Genomic DNA, 6,000 nt, shown 5'->3' on the forward strand with positions numbered 1-6,000 from the left:
CCCCTCCCCAACACCCCCTCGCATCGCCCCGGGACGGCCCCGAGCTGCCCCAACGCCGCCCGGGGGGGGCTGCCCAGCCCCTTCGTGCCCCCCCCTCCCCAAACCGTGCAGCCCCCCCGGGGCGGGGTGGAGGCCGAGGTGCCCCCCCCTATTTTAACACCCCCCACACACACACACCGGCCTCCCGCTAACGGGGGGGGGGCCTCAGAGCGGGCCGCCCCCTCCCCGTGCCCCCCCGCGAAACTTTCACAACGATGGGGGGGAACAGCGACCCCCCCACCCCAACCCCCGGGGGGGCCCGGCCTCAACTTCGCCGCCGCTGCGGCCGGGAGCGGGGCAAGGGAACGGGGCCGCCCCCCCGCAGAGAGCCGGGACCCCCCCCCCCAGCGAGGAAGGGCCGCGGGAAGGCGGGGGGGGGGATCCCGGTGCCTGCAGCCCCCCCGCTCCCCCCGCCACAGCCCCGGTAAAGTTCGCGGAGCGTCGGGGACAAAAGAGCCGGGCCGGGGGGCGCCGGGCACGGACCCCTCCCGAGCGCCCCCCCCCCCCAGTTCCCGGCCCCCCCGGGGGTCCCGCCCCGCCCCCGGCTGCTCGGGGGCTGCCCCGCGACCTCCCGCGGGGGGACGGGCGGGACCCCCCCTTATCAACCCCCCCCCCCTTATCTCCCCGCTACCCCCGCCTCGCTATTATTATTATTATTTTTTTTTTTTTTTTTTTTTACCTGTTCCGGGGCACAACCGCGCCCCCGGTGCGTGCGCGGAGGGGCGGCGGGCGGGGAGGGGTGGGGGGGGGGGAAAGAAGGGAAGCGCATGAAGCTCCCGCGGGCACGGAGGCGGCGGCCCCGGCCCGGCCTGGAAGCGGCCGCGGCGCCCTGTGCCGGCGGGCGGCCCCGGCCCCTATTGTTCTGGCGCCGCCGGCGGGCACGGCGCAGCGAAGCGGCAGCGCCTGGCTCCGGCCCGGGCGGCGCGTGCGCCCCGCGCCCCCGCCCCCGGGGTTTGGCCGGGCCCCAGCGCCGCCGCCTCCCCCCCCTCCCCCTCCCCCTCGCCTCCGTTGAGCCACGCCCACTCTTCGTCAGGCGCCTCCCATTCGCTGTATCCCTCCGCCGCGCCTCGGCGGGGGGGAGCTGGCTGCCGCCGCGGCGCGGTGAGCGCCGAGCTGAAGGCACGGTGCGGGGAAGGGGGGGGAAGGAGGGAGCGGGGCGGGGTGGGGGAGGGCCGCCGTGAGGAGGGGAGGGACTATGTTTTGTGGCGGAGGGATATGGATGTGTATTGAGTGACGCCGCGCGCCGCCGGGAGATGGACTGATAAGGCCGCGCGGCGCTGTCCAATGGAAAGGGCGCGCAGCTCGAGTGGCGGGAGGTGTGGCCAATCGGAACGCGCGCTGCCGCGGGGCCCGCCCACCAAGCGGGGAGGCGGGGCGCTGCGCGGGCAGGGGGCGGGCGTTGGTTCGCGTCGCCGCCCGCAGCTCCCTCGGCGGCCGCGGGGCCCCCGACGGGGCGGGCGGGCAGAAAAGAGCCCGGCCGGGGGCGGGGGCGGCCCGCGGGCACGGGGGGGACCGGGGGGTGCCGCGGCCTGGCCCGGGCCCTGGGAGTCGCCTGGAGGGGAGCGGGGCCAGGCCTCCGGGCAGCCGCCCGGCAGCAGCTCCGTGCCAAAGCCTCGCCTCGACGGCCCCGAGGGGGTTGCGCTCCCCCAGGCCCCGGGGGGGGGGGGACCCAGGGGCAGCCCCGGCGTGGAAACCCGGGCACGAAGCTGCCCCAGGCGGTGCAAGACAAGCCCGGGGCTCGTCTGCGTGCGGGGCCCGCCACGGCAGCGGGGGGCGACAGGCGTGGGTGCTGCGAAGCCCCCGACACCCCTGGGTGCTGCGGCCCCGTCCCCCCGGGGGGCAGCGGCTCGGGCTCTGCGCCAGCGCCGCTCACCTGCAGCCAGGGCTCCGGGCAGGCGCCTCCGCGTGCCTTTTGCCAGCCTTCAGCCAGCTTTTGTTGGCAGCGCGGGGCGATCGTTTCTCACGTTGCTTTCCCAAAGCTCCCGGGAGAGCCGTGCTGGGGCCGCTGGCTCCCGGCTCTCGGGGGCCCAGACGTCGTCTCCCCGCACCGGGTCTCGCCCACGCAGCCCCTGCCCCGCGTCCTGCGCTGGATTTCCAGGGGCAGGTGCAGGAGCAGGGGCAGGAATTTGCGTGTGGCTGTTGTGGGTGTGGGCAGGGGGTTATCTAATCTAATAAAGTTTATGCTGCCGTCTGACGGAGGGGAAGAGGTGGAGCTGGATCGCTGCGCTCCCGGGAGCGGACGCCGAGCGGGGCTGGGGGGGGAGATGCCCCAATTCCATGAAGGATTTGGGGTTCTCTCCCCTCCCCGGATGTCCTCGCTGGGGTTTTACCCGCTGGTTGCTCAGGTGCTGAGCAGCAGAGCGGTGCCCATCTGGGGGCAAAGAGAGCAAAGGATGGGGAGGGAGGACTCAGGACCCAAGACACAGGGTCCCCATGGGGGATGTTGCCCCCCCAGGGTGCACATGGCAGCAGAAACGTCCCCTCTACGTAGCACCTGTGACATCCTGAATGCCTCCCGTGCCTGGAGACCAAACACAATCCTGGAAGCATCCTCACCCCTCTGCCTTCAGCCCCGTCCCTTCCCGTTTCATCGAGCGCCAATCACCCTGCTATGGCTGGCTCAGGTTCCCTGCAGCCTCGGCACTGCTGTGCCCTGGCCAGGAGCCTTCCTGGGGGCAAAGCCGGGTGGGATGCAGGGCACCGAGGGGCTGGTGGCGGCGTAAAACCGCTGCTGGGAGCGGGGCTGAGCCCTGGGGGACTGGGGTGCAGAGATGTCACCCCCTGGCCCATGCTTCATGCTCCCCGTGCTAAAGGAACAGTGGACCAGCCTCGTGCGGTACCACTCGCCTTTCCTCCTGTGTTTTGTCCCTGCCTGGTGGCCCCCCAGGGTGCTGTCACCTCCTTGTCCCCCTCAGCGCAGCCGCTCTCCCCTTGCTGCGAAGCGTCGCCCCTCGCCCACTCCCCCTCCGCTTTCCGCTCTTCGGGATGACAAGGAGGAGATTAAGCATTTCCCTAATGCAATTATATTCTAATTTTGTGTCTGTGGCCGTAATTTCCCTGTCAACAATTGCAATTAAATCTCAGAGCCTGGGTGCCCTGCCACCGATTGCTGTGCAAAGCCCCACAGCAGCGCGATGCGGCGGGCAGCGGCAGGCATCCCGCGGGATTTCCCTTCTCCGGGACGCCCCACACCATGATCAGCTTTGAAGATTTCCCTGCTCCGAGCCCTGCTCACTGCCGTGTGTCTTTGCACAGGTTGAAAATAGTTTGGCTTTGGAGGTGGGAAAGAAAAAGGGTGAACCCTGTGTGGATTTGGGGGTGGGCTGGTAACAGCAGCGGGAGCTTAGGGGGGTGCGAGCGCGGCACTGGGCTCCTGGTGGCAGGGGCATGGCAAGAAGCGTGTGCCCAGGGCTGCCCACGAGGCTCAGGGCTCCTCCAGCACCACGTTTTGCTCTAAGCAAAGTTCCCAAAGTTTCTCGGGCAGGGGGACAGGCTCCCCAGGGCAGTGGTCACAGCCCCGAGCCTCCCGGAGTTCAAGAAGCATTTGGACACCGCTCTCAGACACACGGTCTGATTTTGGGTGGTCCTCTGGGGACCCAGGAGCTGGACTTGATGATCCTCGTGGGTCCCTTCCAACTCAGATATTCGATCATTCTATGATTTGCCCTTCCAGCTCGTGGCACAGCCCTGCAGTTTCCCATTTGGGGGCTATTTCAGGGCAGAAGCAGCAGGGATGGGGGCAATACGGAAAGGGATACAATAGGGAGACGGGTCGCCCGCTGAACAGATGTGTGCGGGGCAGACACCTCCTCCGCCTCCATCCTCTCCACCTCCGCTTTCCCCACCCATGACCCCGGAGGGGCTCGCGTGCAATTCCCCGTGCAGAGATGTGAGGAGCCGACAGGCTCGGGAGCAACCTCGGCCTCCCCAAGTGCCCCGCGGTGTGCGCCGCAGGCAGACCCCACGCAGAGCTGCGCGGCGCTGTGACACGGCGTGGGCAGCACCTCAGGTTCTCCTTATTTTCACAGCCCAGACCTTTGGGATGGGGATAGCAGTTCTCATCTCGGCAACTGTTCGGGCTACAAACAAGCGAGCAGAGCTGAGATCGTCTCCTGCAGCGCCAGGAGCTCCAGTAAAGCAGTTTCACAATGACTCCTGCAATGCTCAGAGCGAGCGATGGCAGGGGAAAAAATCGCTGCAGAAGGGGGACCCCAGAGCACAACCTGACCTGCAGGAGGGCGTGCAGATGTTCCCCCGTGGGCAGGTTGTTCCACGGGACTCCTCACAAAGCTTTGAGGACGCTGGGGACATGCCCTTGGCCAAGGCTTGCTGGAACAGGGTGAGCCCATCCATGCACCACTCTCTGGGGAGGAACCAAGGCTGTTGCAAAAGCATTTGCCACCTTAGAGAAGGGTTTTGCTGCCCTGGCAGCTGGCAGCGGCGGTGTTGGAGGCCTCCTGCCGGCCTCCTGTGGGTCCAGAGCACCCCAGCCAATCTGGAGGCATCAGCACAGGAGCACCACGGACCCATAGCAAGGCTCCTGCCCACGCTGGGTGTGCAACTGATGGAGACAAAGCCCCGGCTGTGTCCCTTGGTCACTCCATGGCGTGCAGCCCACGTCCCCCAGCTCTGTCCTGCTGCCCCCAGCACCAGCACCCTCCCGTCCCCAGCACCCGTGGCTGCAGTGCCCAAAGGCAGCCCCGCAAAGCTCGGCCGTCGCATGGGTGGGTGAGATTTCTGCAGGAATCGCCCAGGTCGTGCTGGAGCCGGACACGGGTTCCTCGCCCACCGAAGGAAGGCGATGCTGTGTGTGCGGCACAACCAGAAGCGATGAGATACCAACAAACAACGGCGCCGCCGGCAGCCAGAGCAGGAGGCGGAGGAATGCAATTGTGTCAAGCCAATACAGCAAAAATCCACTCCAAACCAAAGGTGCCCAGCAGAAAGCCCAACAGCCTCTGACTCCAGCACGAGCTAAAATACCCCCCCCGGGTCTCTGCTGCCTGACAGCCAACCTCTGACAGCTCCCGTGGCTGCAGCGCAAGAAGAGCAGCAGGATTCCCAGCGGGACGAGCAGGGGCTGCTTTGCACTGTCCTTAACCCGCTTAGGTCTTCCTGGAAAACAAAGGAGGAGAAGGAAAAACCCTCCTTGCCCCTCCTGGAGCAGCAGATCCGAGCTGAGCCCTTGGGTTTTGGCTGCTGAGGGAACACTTTTCTGTGCACATCACATCAGCGTCCCTGTGCGCTGCCCTCCCCAGCCTGCGAAGCCCCAGCTTTTCTGCAAGGCTGCAGGAGTCCCTGCCCCGCGGCGCAGCTCCGAGCTCTGTCCCAAACAAACTCCCTGCCCTGCTCTCACTGCCCAGACTGCAGCTGTGGAAAAAAAAAAAATTCATCCAAAAACGAAATTTGTCACTTAATGGTGCAGGACCCGGCGCTATTGGCAGGGAAGGCATCGCTGGCACTGAGGCAGGGGCCAAACCCGACCTGGCAGGGATGGAGGCTGGCTCTGGGGTGGCTTTCTGGGAGGTTGCTCAGCCTCCGAGCCCCCACCCGTGGCCGTCCCCGTGTCGTGAGTGGGAGGGTCCGGGCAGGCTCGCTGCTGTCCTTGGCCGCGATGCTGGCCCGACCCCGGCATTGCAGCAATGCCTGGGGGAGGCCTTGGCCTCGGTGGGATCTGTGGGATGCTGGCCTCACCCCTCCTCCACCAGAGCCTCCCGGCCTCCGCAGACCAAACTGGAAACAAACGAGACTTCAGGTCAGTGGAACTGGCTTAGAAAAAAAAAATACAGCGACTTCAGAAAAATCCCCGTTTCCGTGAAATGTCCGTCAAGTGGGGCTGCGTTTCTCGGGTGGGCCGTGTCCCCGAGGGAGGCTGGGGGCTGGGAGCTGTCCCCGTGCCGCTGTCCCCTCTGCGAGTGACCGGTGGAGCCGTGTGGCAGCCACAAGCACCGACAGATGTGC

At 67.0% G+C, this 6,000-nt stretch overlaps 1 protein-coding gene across 14 annotated transcripts in view; it reads right to left on the bottom strand.

The window, feature by feature from the left end:
- Positions 1-980, bottom strand: part of TCF3 (transcription factor 3) — a 73,756-nt gene extending 72,776 nt beyond the window's left edge. For 7 of the 14 annotated variants that reach the window (XM_040537360.1, XM_040537358.1, XM_040537356.1 and 4 more), the window contains exon 1: positions 719-973. The gene's annotated coding sequence lies outside the window, so the exon portion shown is untranslated. Of the gene's footprint in view, positions 1-718 lie in introns of all 14 variants that reach the window. The other 7 variants (XM_040537362.1, XM_040537357.1, XM_040537354.1 and 4 more) reach the window with 2 other exon arrangements.
- Between the last annotated feature and the right edge of the window lie 5,020 nt (positions 981-6,000).

This window comes from Cygnus olor, chromosome 26 (assembly GCF_009769625.2).
Source record: "Cygnus olor isolate bCygOlo1 chromosome 26, bCygOlo1.pri.v2, whole genome shotgun sequence".
Classification (NCBI taxonomy): Eukaryota; Metazoa; Chordata; class Aves; order Anseriformes; family Anatidae; genus Cygnus; species Cygnus olor.